The sequence below is a fragment of the Hemiscyllium ocellatum genome, chromosome 39, assembly GCF_020745735.1.
Source record: "Hemiscyllium ocellatum isolate sHemOce1 chromosome 39, sHemOce1.pat.X.cur, whole genome shotgun sequence".
NCBI classification, from domain to species: domain Eukaryota; kingdom Metazoa; phylum Chordata; class Chondrichthyes; order Orectolobiformes; family Hemiscylliidae; genus Hemiscyllium; species Hemiscyllium ocellatum.
This window is the reverse complement of record NC_083439.1, coordinates 9,592,752-9,611,406: the sequence shown is the minus strand read 5'-3', so window position 1 is coordinate 9,611,406 and position 18,655 is coordinate 9,592,752. Positions and strand designations below refer to the sequence as shown.

Below are 18,655 nucleotides of genomic sequence, written 5' to 3'. Positions count from 1 at the left end.
TTGGCTAATACTGTATACTTAAGGCGTTCATTCATTTATTCAAGTTTCTGAAATTAGATGTGGAAAACAAGTTTAAGAAATTTGACACAAAATTAAACTGTTGTTTTACTTTGAAAACAGATGCTTTTAAGACTCCTTTACTAACTAACTAATGTCTTAAAAAATACATTTATGTGCATATCTTCAAGTCTCGAACAATTTTTAAGCCAATTTATTTTTGGGGATAGATGACTGTGACTAGAAATTAATGCTCACGTTGGGAAAGCAGAACAATGGTCCTGAAAGACAGTGGTAATGTCACAGAACGAGTAATCCAAAGATGCAGGAAAATGCTATGGGTACATGAGTTTGAATCCCTCTGTGTCTGCTGATGGAACTTTTAAAAATCAAAGCCTGTCTTCGTGATGGTGATCATAAAACTATTATTGATTATTGTAAAAGCGATATACAACATGGAAAGAGACCCTTCAGTCCAACTTGTCCTTACCAACCAGATATCCTAAATTAATCTAGTCCCATTTGCCAGCATTTGGCCCATATCCCTCTAAATCCTCCCTATTCATATACCCATCCAGGTATCTTTAAAATGTTGTTGTAATTGTACCAGCTTCCACCATTGTCTCTGGCAGCTCTTTCCATACATGCATCATCCTCTGCATGAAAAGGATGCCCCTTCTGTCCCTTTTATATCTTTCCCTCTCACCTTAACCCTATGCCCTCTAGTTCTGGACTCCCCAACCCTGGAGAAAAGACCTTGTCTCTATACCCTATCCGTGCCCCATCACAATTTTATAAATCTCGGAGGTCACCCCTCAGCCTCTGACACTCCATTGAATCGGATGGATTTGTAATATACATTTTGGGGATAAAAATCTACCATCCTTACCCAGTCTAAATGGGGAAACTTAACTGCTCTCTGAAATGATGTAGCAAGCTGCTCAGTTCAAGGACAATTGGGATGGGCGACAAATTCCGGCACAATGCACCATGGAAGGAAAATCGAGAGGCTACTGTGGCACAGTGGTGGTGTCCTTCCTTCTAGGTCAGGAGTCAAGTCTTGTTTGCTTCAGTGGAGCATCACAGTGCCATGGACCCCGGTTCAATTCCAGCTTCAGGCGACTGTGCCGACTAAACATACACTTTCTCCCCGTGTCTGCATGGGTTTCCTTCCACAAGTAGGCGGCACGGTGGCTCAGTGGTTAGCACTGCTGCCTCACAGCGCCAGGGACCCAGGTTCGATTCCAGCCTTGGACTACTGTCTGTGTGGAGTTTGCACATTCTCCCAGTGTCTGCATGGGTTTCCTCCGGTTTCCTCCCACAGACCAAAGATGTGCAGGTTAGGTGAATTGGCCATGCTAAATTGCCCATAGTGCTAGGTGCATTAGTCAGAAGGAAATGGGTCTGGGTGGGTTACCCTTCGGAGGGGGTCTATGTGAATTTGTTGGGCTGAAGGGCCTGTTTCTACACTGGATTAGATGATTAGATTAGATTTCTTACAATGTGTAGGTTAGGTGGATCGGTCACACTAAATTGCCAGTGGTGTTCACAGCTGTGCAGGTTCAGTGGGTTAGCTGTGAGAAATGCAGGTTACATGGAAAAGACAGGGTGGGTGGTCTGGGTGGGATGCTCTTTGGAGGGTCAGTGTGCACTCGGTGGCTGAATGGTCTGCTTCCACACTTGTAGGGATTCTACATAGTCGTGGATTTGAATGGGATAGTTCTTTGCAATTACAAGCCCTGATTTCCAGACAATAATGACATCACCTGTTCACACTCAACAGAGAAAATGACATCACTTTTATTTTACTTTGCCATTTACTCTATACCTTGTGTGATGCTGCCAATGTCCAAACGCAGGCCCAGATGAAGTTTGGTCAAACATTGTTCATGATTGAACCCCTCGAGTCTGATCAAGACAGTTTTGAGTGGGGAGTGAATTCATATAAAGCTTTGCTCAGCATTGTTCTTTCATTATCTCATCATCTGAGGGCCAGATCCAACGGAGTAAATCTGGCCAAACAGCACAAGAAGAGTTCCGTGCTCAGGAACTTCTCTCTAGTAAGGAGGCAGGAATTCATGTGATGAGCCAGTTGTACTACGAGGCCACTCACATTTATAAAAGTCATTCAAATCGTGGACTGGAGGAAAGATGCTGTCTCCCACTGTCCTTCATGAAATTCAAGGAAATCTGTAATCTTCTGAGGGAGCCCTTTCACAGTTTATAGTCAGTTTACTCGTCTGGGTTTCCAAATGGTATTCTCAGATTTCAGAATATATTCCACACTCCAGAGAATGATGAGGCAGTATGTTGCATAAATTAATCTTGATCTGACGAATGGCTTTTGAAAACAGGATGAGATCAGTTGGAATAATCAGAACCAGCTGACCATCGTCTTGGCTCGTATATCCTTGCTTAGTCAAATTGTGTCGTGTTTCCATAGTAAGTTAGATTTTGGCTTTTCATTATTTTCCCTTTGCCTTGTAAGGAGGCACGGGATGGGGGGTGGTTCTGTGTTTTCCAAGCCTTTGTATGTGCTTGTCCTTTTCAACATTATTAAAGTCTTAAACAAGACGACAAAGAAATCTGTCCAAGTGTGGGTGCCACGTGTGGGTTAGCAGCTAGCATTGTTCACAGCCGTTATAATAATGCATTAATCCACTGTCTCACTGCAGCACGCAGGAAGAATGTGATTCTATTGTACATTTGACCCTGAGGGAGGTACTAATGTCGGCTGATTACCAACGTAATTCAGTTGCCTTCTTCCTAAAGATTTTATTTCATTTGAAGATAATTCATTTTAATCTCCCAGAAAAGCTGAATGTCGTTTGTGCCTAGATACTAAAGATGCTGACGCTAGCATTGTGCTTTGATGAACTTGTTTGATGTGAAATAGTTTCAAATATAATGTTTAGCGAATTGCTTCAAAGGAGTGTGTTTAATTATTTATGCTCTTCACCTAAGGTAAGCTTTAGTTGAAACAATTTGGTATCAATCCTGTCGAGTTTATTTTTGCACCAGCAGGATTTGTGCAATTTGAGGTATGTTGGTTGTTGTTACTGTTTGATTATCTAGGGAGTTTTTATGCTGCATTCTGTAAATCACTGGCTATGTAAGAGAAATCCAGTCCACCTCAAATGTGTTGGATCCATTAATTGCATTCTGATTTCTCTTAAATTGGGCTGGCGTTGTATTGGATGAGGTGGTGTTTTCTAGGTGGCAAACATTTTCTTCCTGTGGCAATGCTGCCTATTGGTTTCTGTAAAATCTAGATTATGGCATTCTTTTTGAGTTCCTCCAGCATTGCCATCTTTCTATGGCTGTAGGCATCAGCACTTCAGTAGAGCGCTGTTGTTTCCAACTTCCTCTTCCAACTGGATATTAATGAAAGATTCCATAGTGTTAGTGCTGTATGTTCTCTAAATGTAATAGTGTGGTGCCATGCATTATCTGAATTTGATATTGTTGGAGCTGTTCAATGTTGTGTTGACTTTGCTGCCTGCCTGACCATGATTGAATCAGTTTGTGTGTTGAACCTAGTTATTCAGAATCTACAGCTTGATTTAAAGTATTGGATGAATTTGTCCTTCCTCTTCATGGTACTGAGAATATGCTTGCATTTTAATTGGATGAGTTGTGTCAACAAGTGATTTTACAGCTTCAACCACAGCTCTGACAGATGGTACAAAGCTCAGCACAGACTAGCGATCTGGTTTCTATAGATGGAGACTGCCCTAAGAGGTTGGGATGTTGTCTTGCATGCAGTGTGGCATGTCTGATCAGAGATGGAGTCCAGATCCTTTTGTAAGGATATGAACTCACCACCATAATCAAGGGAAGATGCAGATCAAAGTTTCACTCCTGAGCAAGGCTGCATGGTTGGCTGGAAAGAAATGGACGGTTTCTTCTTCAGGTTAAGGCTAGCTGTTGTGATTATTGAGTTGCATTTAGTATAGAGCACAGAAACAATTTGTCCTGACTGCTCTGCTCCACAAGAACCTCTTACCAATCTACTTTCTCCTTCATCCACTTATCAAACTTCCCCTTAAATGTAAAAGTGCTGCTTATCTCAGCTATGCCTTGTGGTGGTAGTGTGTTCCACATTGATAACACTCTCTCAGAGATGGATGTTTCTCCTGAGGTGCATATCCATGAATCTCTCATATTCCTAATCTCAAGTTTTAGGCTCCCAGGTGTCTGCTCTGTGCCGTAAGTTTGCACCTTTAATTTCAAGAACTTACTCAGATGTTTAATTGATTTTTTGCTTTAGTGTTTAGGTTGAGTCTGTCTGCAGTAAATGTTTCGTGCCGTGTGAGAACTGCAAACCACAGGCATGTGTGCAGCCACATTCTTCAACTGTTCTGCTACAAACTATGTGGTTGAGTTTTCACCCTCGCGAAGTTTTGAGTCGTGCTAAAGACAATTTGGTTTTAATCATCTTCAGCCTTATCCATACTAGCAGGGCAATATTACAGCTACTGCCAAAGGTTAGATTTAGCAGGAGCTGAGTCATTATGTCAGCTGTGTATTGTCTCCAGCAAAGGAAAGCAAACACTGCTGATTGGGATTTAAATGTGAGAGAAGTTCAGTTTTAGTGATGCATCCATAAGATGATGCATCAGAGCTACTACTAAGCTTGCAGCTGTCTTGAAATGAAACTTCAGGCCTGTTATGTGTTCAAATATGAAGTGTCAGTTTGATAGTTTTGCACCGAGTTGTATACTTTGGTTTTAATGTGGTGCTGCAATCTGTTCCCATTGATACAAAATGTATCTGTAACACTTCAATGTGTGTGTTGCTACACAACGTTACCTCTCTCTGTGTTCTTCTGTTTCAAAAATAGTGACAAGATGTTTATTGCACAAAAGGTGCTTCATAAAATCCTTATAGTGCAGAAAGAGGCCATTGGGCCCATCAAGTCAGCACCTATCCTCTGATGCGCAACCCTGACTTTAACATGGCTAACCCACCGAGCCTGCACATCCCAGGACACTAATTTAACATGGTTAATCCACCTAACCTACATACTTTTGAACTGTGGGAAGAAACTGGAGCAACTGAAGAAACTCTCACAGTCAGTCACCCGATGCTTAAATCAAACAGATTCAAACTGCAGTCTCACTTGGATCCCCACCCTTCTCTCCTTTTTCCCTTATTCTCTGACCAGAGCATATGTATCCCTTCTACTAGGTTCATGTCAGGACAGGGGAACTGAGCTCAATCTAAAATGTCCTGCATACTCTAGAAGTATATCCATGTTTGGTGATTTCAAAGTCTCTAACATATCTTGCATTAAACTGCAATCGTTGCACCTTGGCCTGCTATAGGGTCTTTGATTTCAAACTGCTACGTGATCCCATATCTCCTTGTTGGTGATCTCCTTTCTTTTTAGCTCAGTTTGCAGTCTCAGCTGCCTCTCCCTTCACTGAAACTATGATGCTCCTATGTTCTGGAATTCTTCGGTGAACCCATATTGATACGCTCCGCCCCACAATGAATGATTTTTTAAAATTCATTTTCGGGATGCGGGCATTGCTGGCTTGGCTAGCAATTGTCAAACATCCCTAGTTTCCCTTGTGAAGCCATGATGTTGGGTGGGCAAAGTTTAAAAAATCTCACACTAGGTTATAGTCCAACAGGTTTGTACTTTCAAGTAAACCTGGTGTTGTGTAATTTTTAACTTTGTCCTTTGAGAAGGTGATGATGAGCTGCTACTTTGAACCGTTGCAGTCCACTGGTGTAGAGCCATAACACTGATAGGAAGTTCTAGGATTCTGACCCAGTGACACTAATGCAACAGCAATAAATTTCCAAGTCAGGATGGTGAGTAGGTTGGAGGGAATTTCCAGGTGGTGTATTCTGATGCATCTGCTACCATTATCTTTCTAGATGTTATGGTCGTAGGCTTGGGAGGTGCTGTCAAAGGGGTCTTGGTGAATTTCTACTGTGCATTTTGTATATAGTATGCACTGTTGCTGCTGTGCATTGGTGGTGGAAGGAGTAAATATTTGTGGATGTGGTGCCACTCAAAGCAGACTGCTTTATCAAGCTTTTTTAGTATTGTTGGAGCTACACCAATCTCAGTGGGGGTGTTCCATCACACTCCTGACTTGTGCTTTGTTAGTAATAGATGGGCTTTGGGGAGTCAGGAGATGAGTTACATGCTGCAGTTTTCCTAACCTCTGACCACCTCATATCTGCAGTATTTATGTTGTTAGTTCAGTTTCTAGTCCATGGCAAACCCAAGGATGTTTATAAAGTCATACAGCAGAGGAATAGAACCTTCAGTCCAACTGGTCCATGACAACCATGTTCCCAAACTAAACCAGTCCTACCTACCTGCACTTGGTCAGATCCTTCCAAATGTTTCCTGTTCATGAACTTATCCAAATATCTTTTAAACATTGTAACTGTACCAGCATCCAATGACAATTCATTTCACACACCAACTACTCTCTGTAAAAAGAAAAAGAGTTGCCCCATGTGTCCTTTTTTTCTCCTCTCACCTTAAAAATATAAACGCTTAGTTGTGAACTTCCCCACCTATTGGTAAAAGACCCTTATCATTCACCTTATTCATGTCCCTCATGAATTTATAAATCTCAAGGTCACTCCTCTACCACCTCTGCTCCATTGGAAAAAGTCTCAGCCTTTCCAGTCTATTTTTATATATTTGCTTCTTAGTTTCATGTTAAAACTAGAAGTGCAACATCATTGTGTGTCTGTATCTTGAAAGAAACCTATTTAGGATTTCATGTTAGCCAGTGGCTTTGAATTTAAGGTATGCATCTTGCTGCAGTGGGTTTTGAGAATGCTTTTGCATTTTGACCCTGTAGTTTAGTCTGCAGTTGGATTACCAAGCCGAATCCCCCATGACGCCTCCCTAACACTCATTTGAAAATTGGCGAAAAGAGGTGTGTGATTATTGCAACCTTGTCCTTTGTACCAATGTTCTGTTCTTTCCCTCAGAATTTCATGTAACAGTTGGTATTTATTTGGGGATTCTGAGGCTGTTTGATAAGATAAATGAATGTCAGACAGAAATGGAGCAATAGCGAAAAAGCAATACTCAGGAAGTTTTTTTTGATGTATTTAAAGACATGAGGTTGGAAATGTTTTGCTGGTGGTTGGATATGAAATATTGTGGGTGTGTTTCACCAAGTAGACAAGAGAGGGTTGCAAAATATTATTGTTGCTTTTCGCATCAAATTATAGAATCTCTACAGTGTGGAAGTAGGCTGTTCGGCCCATCAAGTCGACAGCGAACCTCCAAAGAGCATCCCACCCCCTTACCCTATAACCCTGCATTTATCATGGCTAACCCACCTGGCCTACACATCTTTGGAAACTATGGACAATTTAGCATGGCCACTCTACCTAACCTGCACATCTGTGGACTGTGGGAGGAAACTGGAGAACCTGGATGAAGCCCACACAAATACGGAGAGAATAAGAAAACTCCACTCAGTCACCCAAGGATGGAATTGAACCAGGGTCCCTGGCTGTGAGGCAGCAGTGCTAACCACCGAGTCACCATGTCACCATCTTTTGGGTAAGAGCAAGAATCTTAACTAGCTTGGATACCCGTAGCCTGAGTGCTTCACTCATTGCATTCTCCCCTATGTACACAGTGGAAGACATCAGCAACACATCAGAACTTGAGGACAGTCAGGGCAGTGGCCTGTGTAGTAGTCATCGCTAAGGAGGAGGTTCTGTAGATGGAAGGTCTGAAAGTGAATAAATTACCTAAACCTATATTTTAGACTGAGTTCTGAAGGAGATAACTGAAGAGATTGTAGAGATATGTTTCAGGGATCACTGCACTGAGGGAGGGTCCCAAAGGACTGGAAAATGACTAATGTAACATCTCTGTTTTAAGAAGAGAGGGAGACAGAAGGCAGGAAACTATAGGCCAGTTAAGACATTGTATGTTGGTAAGATTTTGAGTCCATTATTAAGGATAAGATTGCGGACTACTGAAAATACGTAGTAAAATAAGGCTGAGTCAGTATGGCTTCATCAAGAGGAGATCATGCCTGACAAATCTGAAAGAATTCTTTGAGGAAATGATCAAGTTAGACAAAGAAGAGCCAGTGGACATGATCTATTTGGATTTCCAGAAGGACTTTGACAAAGTGCTGCACAGGAGGCTGCTAAACAAAATAAGAGCCCGTGGTGTTAGGGTGTGGATAGAGGATTGGCTGACTGGCAGAACGCAGAGAGTAGAGATAAAGGGATCTTTTTCAGAGTGACAGCTAGTGACAGGGAGAGTTTAGAAGTGTTCTGGCTTGGGACAACAACTATTCATATTGTATATTAATAATCTGGATGAAGGAACTGCGGGTGTTGTTGTTAAGTTTGCAGATGACACCATTTGATGGAGGGACAGAAGGGATGATGCAAAATGACTTGGACAAGCTAGGAGAGTGGAAAATGGGCTGAATGGCCTCATGCTGTTCCTAAAGCTTGTGGTTTTATGGTCTTGTGTAACTTAGGTTGCACACACAATGACCTTTTTGGAGGCTCTGACTTTCTGTCCAGTCATAGATTCTGAGACAGTGTGCAGTGGGCATGGAAACTTTAAATTCTGGATTGCCAAGTTGGGGGAAAAAAAACATCAGTATTTGAATCATCAGATGGATTGAACCTGAATGTTAAGATATTGCAGGAAACCTGCCTAAGTGGCAGTTTGCCTCTGAAGCAGAAATTTGGAAAAATCAAAAGCCACAGCCTTAAAATCTGAACATCTAGACTTGACATTCCCTTGTAATACTGAGGGAAAGCTATATTATATAGTTTGCAATTAGCCTGTCCAGTGATGCTAATACATACCTCTGGAGCAAGTGGGACTGGATCCTGGGTCTTTTGGTTCAGAAGTAGGGGCTACCATTGCATGACCACAGCCCAAGAATTCATGAGATGCTATGCTTCAAGTCCCATCTGTCTGTTAAAGTAGTTTGAGTTTCATGGCACTCCCTTGAAGAAGAATCAAATCCTTCTTGTGTCCAGGACAACTTTTATCTTTCAGTTTACACCACCCATAATATAGATTTAGTGAGTTACTGATTTCTTTTGGATGATTTTTGCGTAAAATGGCTGACAAGAATTTTCAGATATCCTGATGGAGTGAATGAATTTGCATTATAGCAGTTTCTTTAAGCATTGAATTAATTTTGAAAACATTTTCTCCACGCCAGTTTTCTGCTCTCTCAGGGTGTCCTGACTTGCCCTAGAGTATGGTTTCCCCATGAGTCCAATGAAGGGCTCCTGCCCAAAACTTTGATTTTCCTGCTCCTCGGATGCTGCCTGACCTGCTGTGCTTTTCCAGCAACACACTCTCAACTCTGATCTCCAGCATCTGTAGACCTCACTACCTCCTTTCTTCTGTTCTTTGCTGTCCAAAGGGAGTCACTTAGGCACACATCAGTCTACAGCCAATGATCCATTCAGTACTGCTGCAAATCGTTGACTGGGAAGACAAAAAGATATAGCTTCAAAAAGAGAAGGTGCCTGAATTGTTGATCTTGTGGGAAAGTTAACACCAGACGTTTGGCAGTTGCTGGTGAAGTCACACCCATCCTGGTGAAGAAAATACTCCTTTTGATGGAAGCCATTCAGCACCTTGTGTTTACAGAGAATACAGATAAACATATGGATTTGCCACCTTTGTGCCAGTTTTTGGGGCCAGGTTTGGTGGGAACCTTCCTGATGAAGGGCTTATGCTCGAAACGTCGAATTCTCTATTCCTGAGATGCTGCCTGGCCTGCTGTGCTTTGACCAGCAACACATTTGCAGCTGTGATCTCCAGCATCTGCAGACCTCATTTTTTACTTGGTGGGAACCGTCTCCATCTCGGAAACTCTGTGCCAGCACACACAAGGTGGGGGGGGGGTTGATGGTAGATGGTAGACAGTGGACTTCAACCTCTCTAAAATATAACTCATGGAAATTCAAGCCCTTGCTTTTTGATAGTTTTGGCTTCCTAAATTTGACTTTTAGTTGCGTACATATGGCACTTCGTGTTGAAGTGGTTTAAGTTTGGGGTAGATTCCATCCAGGCAGAAAAATGTGGGAGAATTGGGGAAAATCAGGTAGCTGTTTAAGTCCAAAGGTGATTGATACAAAATGAACATTCTTTACTCCTTTCTGACCTTCTGTTCTCTAAATCTTTAAGATCTTTGGTTGCTTGGGGAATTCATCTTATTAATAAACTGCTGAAAATGTGTTGCTGGAAAAGCGCAGCATCCAAGGAGCAGGAGAATCGACGTTTTGGGCATGAGCCCTTCTTCAGGAATGAGCCTTCGGGCATGAGCCTTCTTCAGCACTTTCTCCGATTAATAAACTGCCCGTTTCATTGATATTAAGTAGCTCTTATTTGGGCAATTTTAACACAATTGTTAAAGTTCTCACATTTATTTTTGGGACTGTAAGTGGAAAAATGTTTTAAACATAGCACTTCTGTTTTGTATTTGTCAGATATCAAATGCAAACGTTATCTCGCAAAACAGTGATGGTCTCTTGGGGGTTATGGAATATTTAATAGTTCTCTGTCAAAAGAGTGCACAAGTACCTTCTCTCTTTCCCCACCCCACCCCCTCTTCCTCCCCCTTCATCTTCCAGTGGTTACACTGTTGGCAGAGCTCAGGACTCCTGTGGATTTTGTTTTTATTTGGAGAGCCGAAGTTTCTGGCAAGCCCAAGTATTTTCTTTGTGTGATTTTCAAGAGAATTTGGATGGTTGGCAGCATGCATTCATTTTCTCAAACTGAAAAGCAAACCTTGCAGTGCTTAAACTGTCTCCAGAGTACATGCTTCATTTCGGTCTGTCCCCTGAAGTAACATTGACTACTTTTGCATGACCCTGGCACTGATGAGATGGTGTTGGGGATTTTTGTGAACGTACTGGCATTTATATTGGTGCTAAAACTCTGATATAAACAGCTGCCAAATGAGTGTAATTGCTCATCAGCCTTGAAGTGTACCAGGCTTTTCTTTGGTCAGGTGCAGTTGGGTGGACATCTAGTTGCAATTTCAATTAAGATTTTAAAAAACTATTTTTCACAGTGGAGCCAGTTGATCAACATCTGTACTGTGGCTGAATGTTAAGAGTGATCGTCCAGGCCATTGTGTCCATGTTTTATCTTTGCAAGAGGAAAGGACTTAATAGGTGCTATCCACACAGCTATGTTTTTTTTAAAAGCCAGAGCAGGGGTGATTTTTGAATTTTTAGTTGTGGAAGATGTTGTGGCTCTACATCACCCAACTCTCCCAAATTACTTTCCTGCCAGGAACCACTGGCTAACAATTTGGACTGGGGATTTCTGACTACTGCTCTCTTCTAACCCAGAGTTGTTGAGGCCAGTTATACTCACATCAATGATCTAACAACCCACTGAGGTAGACATAAATTGCTTATCCAATTGCTTTCAAATAGAGACAGGTGTTTTAATTCTGTTCATTCCTAGGTTTTCTTTGTTTTTGCATTAAAAATGAAATTTCTCAATCTGCATACCACTGCCTGGTTTATTTGAAAGTTATGTTTGGATCGTCTTTCTGTATCCTGCACCCTTTATAAGGTTTTCTCTGAGATTGGAGAGATTGCCCAGCCTGAGCTCAGGCCATTGTCTCTCCACCTGTGAGCAACACCATGTAGAGAATTGTTAGTACCATATGGAAACAGTAATTAACAATTACATTGCGTGCAAACAACAGAAACTATTCCATTTTGCTGCCATTGCCATGTATCTACAACATAGTTGTTTATTCTGGAGGTAGAGGTTAATGGGGAAACCTCTTGATGGCTCTTGACCATCTTTTGTATCTGATGGTACTTTCTTGTGAAATAGTTTTTATTAAATACACTGGATCGGCATGGTGACTCAGTGGTTAGCACTGCTATCTCACTGCGCCAGGGACCCAGGTTTGATTCCAGCCTCCGGCTACTGTCTGTATGGAGTTTTCGCATTTTCCCCAAGTCTGCATGGGTTTCCTCCAGGTGCTCTGGTTTCCTCCCACAATCCAAAGATGTGCAGGTTAGGTGAATTGGCCATGATAAATTACCTGAAGTGTTCAGGGATTGTAGGCTAGTCAAGCGTAAAATAAATAAAGATATGGGAATGGACCTGGGTGGGTTACTCGTCGGAGTGTCAGTGTGGGCTTGTTGGGTCGAAAGGTCTGTTTCCTCACTGTAGGAATTCTAATAAAATTCTAATAAAAGAGATCAATTGGGCTATGCTTTCATTTGAGAGAGATGATTGGTGGTTTAACCTGAGGTCCCCATGCCTAGGGTAAAGGGAGACATTGAGAAGAAGAGTCCTTCATGGTAACCTCAAGTGGCCAGGAGGTTTGAGTTCAATCCCTCTTGGCATCAGTCTGCATCATAGAGCAGCTGTCCTGCCAACTGAACTAGCAGAACCCCAAAAGTATGTACTGGTTCAGTACTTCCAAAACTCTCTTCCAAGGCATTCTTTAGTGCTGCAAACCTTTGTCTGTCATATCCACAACCTTATGCTGTTGGATTGCTCTCTTTTGCAAAGCTCTTGTTATTATTGACACGATGGTCCTTAAGATTGGTAATCACAACATTAAATTACACATTTCAATCTTATTCCTCCAGAATACCCACATTCTGTTAGCTTCACTATCACACTTGCCATTTCAGTGAATCTACTGTGCTGGCAGCCTACTAAACTGTTACTGCTCTTCTGTACAGAGTAATTATTTCCAACTACCTGTCCTGAACTTGCCTGTCACAATCCAGAAGGTGTGCCATAATGTCCCACTGGCTGGTTTATTTGAAAGTTATGTTTGGATCTTCTTTCTGTATCCTGCACCCTTTAGAAGGTTTCCTCTGAGATTGGAGACCTCTAAATAATCAAGCAATTTCTCACAGTTCATCCCATGACGAGGGATCAGCTGCATTGTTCTTGCCTGTATTGGAGTCCAGGATTTGGCAGCTGGTTTGTATTGAGCCAAGGGGGATGTTTTTTGTCTGGGAAGAAGCCCTGTGCCGACACTTGCTGTGTAAACATTTCAGTTCTATTTGTTTTATTTCTTAAGTGTAAAAAATGTACAGTTTGGCAGGGGAAACACAGTCCAAGAATAACAGCAAACTCCAAATATTCAGGAGTGGAGCTCAGTACGAGAGACCTGGTTGGTGTTTATTTTGCAGAATACACAAATACAGGGGTTTCAGTCCACGAGCTTAACATGAATGTAAATCTGAGTTAAAGTATGACTTCAAAACTATTTATAAAGCGCTTATAAATGTACTAACCTCACTAGAGCCTCTTGGGACTTCTGTGCCTGGCTAATTGAGTCAATAGTGCATGGAAGTCTAAATCTTAGGATTGTAGATTGTGTCCCATATTGAGCGATTCCCCTTAAGCTTTCACACTTTAATTTTGTGGCACAGTGGTCTTGACCATACCTCTGGGCCAGGAGGTCTGAGTTCCATCAGTCTGGAGGTTTGTCATTGCACGTGCGAATAGATGTAGCAAAATGTCCAATAGCTTTTTCAAAGTTGGTGGTTAGAATGCAGCAAAAGTATTCGAGGAAGGGACTGATTTTGTTTTTTTTAAAGAAGACTTTCCGCAAGGAAAAAAGACTAAGTTAGAAGGTAAGGCCATTGCGGAAATTCAAGATTTATGGGAGCTGGAATCAGATGATTGAAAGTTGCTGGAGTGGGAGATGTTGCGAGCAGGTCAAGTTTGAAGAGTTCAAGTGACAATGTAGGATTGAAAGCTGCAGAATTAGGGTGGAGTGAATTAGAGGGGAAGAAATTGTCAATACTATTGACAAATTATAAATCTAAATCACCAAAACTAGTGACGGTGTCACGTTCCTGTTTGCCTCCTGTGTGAAAGCTTCAGTTTATTGACAGCAAAGGAAAATGGAATGTCAATCATCTGCCAACCAATTACAAATTGCTAGAGAAACTCAGCAGGTTTGGCTGGGGAGCAAAACAGAATTAATGTTTTGTGTTCTGTGACCCTCCTTCAGAACCATTTGGAAAAGGGTCCCAGGACTTGAATATCGCCTCTTTCTCTCTCCACGATGTTGCCAGACCTCCTGAGTTTCAACAGCATTTTCAGTTTTTATTTATTTCAGATCTTCAGCTTCCGCAGTTTTTTTTTTGTTTTATATCAGCTATCTGTCAAAAATAGTTGCAATACCTCCACAGTCAGGCTGTAGACTTTTGAAATATTGAGAATTTCCCAAGTGGCACTGCATCACTCGGTGCTTTGTTGCTTAAGCCTGCTTTTGTCTTGATGTTCTCCAAACCCTCCCCCATCTGCAGGAATGAGTACTCGAGGCTAATCTCAGTGGCAAGATCAGTTCTGCCTTCAAATCGCATTGAGTTTGTCTGTTTAAATGTGCTGGAGCTAAGGTATGGGAGCTAAATATATCTGACCTAAGTACAGGAAGTTAAGTGTGCACTGTTTTAGTCACATCCTTCATATGTAAAATAATGCATCGAAGCTAATTTTGCCCACACTGGAAACAATTACAAGCCAAACTATACACTAACCGCATGTGTTTCCTTGGCATAACCCTGCTGTCAGAGATATGTGTGTCCTATCTCCAGGAAAGGATGTTTTCACATGGTGATCGTGAGGACGTTTAAAAGCATTCTTTGTTTGTCATCGGTTGCCATAGGATCACATGAATACTGTTATATAGATACGAGCAAACGCTTCAAGTTCAAATTTTGACCTGTGATTCTTGACACACATGTTGCCTAGTCTCTCAACGCTTTCATATAAAGTTGTGTACACCCTTTCTGACCCCCGGTTGGTGGCATTCCAAAAATAATCCATTGACACTGTAATGTGTTCACTCTCTGAACAGGGGTGTGTGCTAATTAGCTGCATAATGTTAGATAAGGTTCATCCTGAAACCAAAAAAAACTCTATATTCTATTTTTATGAAATATTGGAAACATTATTCTGCAAAATTTCCTTTTGTTTTGAATGTTCTAATGTTGATAACAGGAAGTCTCCTCTTTTAATTAGCTTGCTGCTTGATATCGTAGCTTCACCCTTGTCCCCATGTTCCTTGAGTTTAAAAATTGTCTTGTTGCTGCATCTAGAATTCCATGGGGTGTATTTTGTGGCCTTTTGAAGAATGTTGGGTTGGCAAGTTTGCGTCGAAAGTTGAGAGGATGCATGTTGGCTTGCAATAAAAGTCTAAACTGTTGTTTCTATGTCTAACTCAAAGTTGCTTTTAGAGTAGCTGGGTGGTGCCAAAGGAAAAAGAAAGAACTTGGATTTATAAGAGAGCTACCATGACTCCCAGTCATCTCAACCATTTCACAGCCAATGAAATCATGTAATCCTGTTGGGAAAACGCACCAGCCCAGTTTGGTGCTGCAAACAGCAGAGAGCTAAGTGACAGGATTAATCTGAGTTAACTGTGATGTTAAATGGAGTTCAGAGCACTTGGAAAACTCCTGTGTTACCACAGAGGAACCTTGATTATTCAGCGTTCGATTATCCAAATTTCGGGTTATCCGGACAAGATTGCAGGGTCCCGATATTTGGCTAAACTGTGTTATTCAGCATTCGATTATCTGAACCTTTGATTATCCGAACCTTTGATTATCCAAACCAAATATTCCCTGCTGAAGCTTTTGGAAAATCAAAGTTTCTTTGTATCTGAAAGGTGCCATGCAGGGTGCACCTGCGAGGACAGGTAAGGCTGAGAACCTGATTCAGAAATTTGCATCTCTAGCATTACAACATTGAGTGCTGGATGGGAATGGTGGTTCAGATTTGTGTGTTCAATTCAGTGGTTTAACCCATGACCTTCTGATTGAGGAAAGTGTACTAGCACTAATCAAGGCAAATTACTGAAAGCAAGCAGAATATTATACATAACATTGTACATGTATAATCTAACATATTCTATCTTATTAGACACACTATTCTATTGATGTAGCCTTTCTGTAATAAAACAGTGCAATTTCCTCAAATGCAGAAGGGTAAATGAGCCTGCCACAATTCTATGTCAGGCAACCTTCCCAATTTTAAGTGACCTTTCCACAATGAGAGCATCATTGGCAGGTTCAGTTCTATTAGAATTACATCGAGTGCAATGCCTTCTGCCTTCATGTGGCCGTGTGGTTTTGGTAGTTAATCAGTGCTTGTGGGTGACTGGTTTGGGTAGTGATTATTTCAGTGCAATGAATTATATCAGTTAATAATTTCAGTCTTCCCTGGCAATGGGAACCACCAGAGGCTTTTGCCAATTAATTAAGAACAGGTTTTGTGCATTTTTAATGAAACGAAGATGAAAATCAGCATCATTCGTGTCACGTTCTATTTCACTTTGTTGCCTTTTTATTTAAAATGAAATACCTTCAGAACGTCTAATGGGCATGTTGGAAAAGGTGGTGACAGCACTCCGAACAGGTAGTGTTTGTGAATTAGTTAACCAGTACGTAGTTGATTTTTGCACTCTTGCACAGAAGGACACTGCCAATTTACCACTCAATCAACTTGCAGACCGCAAGAGTGGAACAAAATGTTTACTGCACTTTGTAGGCCTCTCGCTGAGCAGGGCAGCGCATACTTGAATGCCTCTTTATGTGGAGAATAGAGGAGACTATAACTTTAATAACCAAATACAAAGTGTAGTCTGTTTATGCTGTTTTAGTTGATATACACCTGTGCTGCCTGGATGGGAGATAATTATTGCTGTTGTCCTGTATAATGTGTTGGCCTGATAAGGCTATTAAACTTGAGAGTCTTTCTTTCATTTTACTGCTGAGGAAGGTTTTGTGCCAGTTGAATGTTGTCCTGATGACCGTGGTGTCATCAGTAAGAGTTAGTTTAAAGTAATATTTCTTTCTGGTGGTTAGCTTTTTGATGATCTCATAGAGCAAACTGATCTAATTCAGTTGGTGTATGTGCATACGTCTTTATTGTGTTTCTGTTCGTTGACCTGTGAGTTTTTGTTGCAGACGTTTCGTCCCCTGTCAAGGTGACATCCTCGGTGCAGTGGCCAGTATATAGGGTCTAGGTCGATGTGTCTGTTGATAGAATCTGTGGATGAGTGCCATGCCTCTAGGAATTCCCTGGCTGTTCTCTGTTTGGCTTATCCTATAATAGTAGTGTTGTCCCAGTCGAACTCATGTTGCTTGTCATCTGCGTGTGTGGCTACTAAGGATAGCTGGTCGTGTTGTTTCATGGCTAGTTGGTGTTCATGGATACGGATCGTTAGCTGTCTTCCTGTTTGTCCTATGTAGTGTTTTGTGCAGTCCTTGCATGGGATTTTGTACACTATATTGGTTTTGCTTATGCTGGGTATCGGGTCCTTTGTCCTGGTGAGTTGTTGTCTGAGAGTGGCTGTTGGTTTGTGTGCTCTTATGAGTCCTAGTTGTCGTAGTAGTCTGGCTGTCAGTTCAGAAATGTTCTTGATGTATGGTATCGTGGCTAGTCCTTTGGGTTGTGGCATGTCCTCGTTCTGTTGTCTTTCCCTTAGGCATCTGTTGATGAAATTGCGGGGTATCCATTTTTGGCAAATACATTGTATAGGTGTTCTTCTTCCTCTATTTGCAGTTCTGGTGTGCTGCAGTGTGTTGTGGCCCTTTTGAATAGTGTCTTGATGCAACTTCTTTTGTGTGTGTTGGGGTAGTTGCTTTCGTAGTTCAGGACTTGGTCTGTGTGTGTGGCTTTCCGGTATACCTTTGTGGTGAATTCTCCGTTAGGTGTTCTCTGTACCATCACGTCTAGGAATGGGAGTTGGTTGTCCTTTTCTTCCTCTCTAGTGAATCTGATTCCTGTGAGTGTGGCGTTGATGATCCAGTGTGTGTTCTCTATTTCTATGTTTTTAATGATTACAAAAGTGTCATCCACATATCTGACCCAGAGTTTGGGTTGAATTTGCGGTAAGACTGTTTGTTCTAATCTTTGCATTACCGCTTCTGCTATGAATCCAGAGATGGGTGAGCCCATGGGTGTGCCGTTGATTTGTTCATATATTTGGTTGTTGAATGTGAAGTGTATTGTGAGGCACAGGTCCAGTAGTGAGTATGCCGTCTTTGTTGATAGGTTCAACGTCCTGTTGTCTGTTCTGTATGTCCAGCAGGTTGGGTATTGTTTCTCTGGCTAGGGTTTTGTCGATAGAGGTGAACAGTGCTGTTACATCGAATGGGACCGTAGTTTCTTCCTTATCTATATGTATATTTCTGATGATGTCCAAGAATTCCTGTGTTGACCAATATACTGGCAACTGCAGTGGACAGCTGGAACTGACGACCAGAAGCAGCAGAGACAAACCGCTATAAATGATGGAGGAACCAGCACAGAAGGCTCCCAAGCACTGAGGATGTCACCTAGACAGGGGACGAAATGTCTGCAACACAAATTCCCAGCTCGGCAAACAGAACCACAACAATGAGCACCCGAGCTACACATCTTCTCTCAAACTTTGAACCTATGACTTTACTCATGGAGTAATTGGAAAATACTTAACCAGCGGGTGATTAGGCATCATAATGTTTAATTTGTCAGTAAATCTCTCAACTATTTCAAATCAAGGAGTGGAGAGCAAGCTGAGATGCAAATGAGTCCAACAATTCCGTGTTGACCAGTGCCCTGATTTTATTTGGTTTTTTTTGCCCCGGAGCGTTGTGACAATTGAATGTCCCCCTCTGT

The 18,655-nt window shown here is 41.7% G+C and overlaps 1 protein-coding gene across 8 annotated transcripts in view; it reads left to right on the top strand.

Moving 5' to 3' along the window:
* The window catches only part of LOC132834379 (A-kinase anchor protein 13-like), a 416,727-nt gene that overhangs the window by 75,431 nt on the left and 322,641 nt on the right, over positions 1-18,655 (top strand). The window contains exon 1 of one of the 8 annotated variants that reach the window (XM_060853224.1): positions 7,521-7,549. The exons of the other annotated variants lie outside the window; for them this stretch is intronic. The gene's annotated coding sequence lies outside the window, so the exon portion shown is untranslated. Of the gene's footprint in view, positions 1-7,520; positions 7,550-18,655 lie in introns of those variants that run through there. 8 annotated transcript variants of the gene reach the window in all.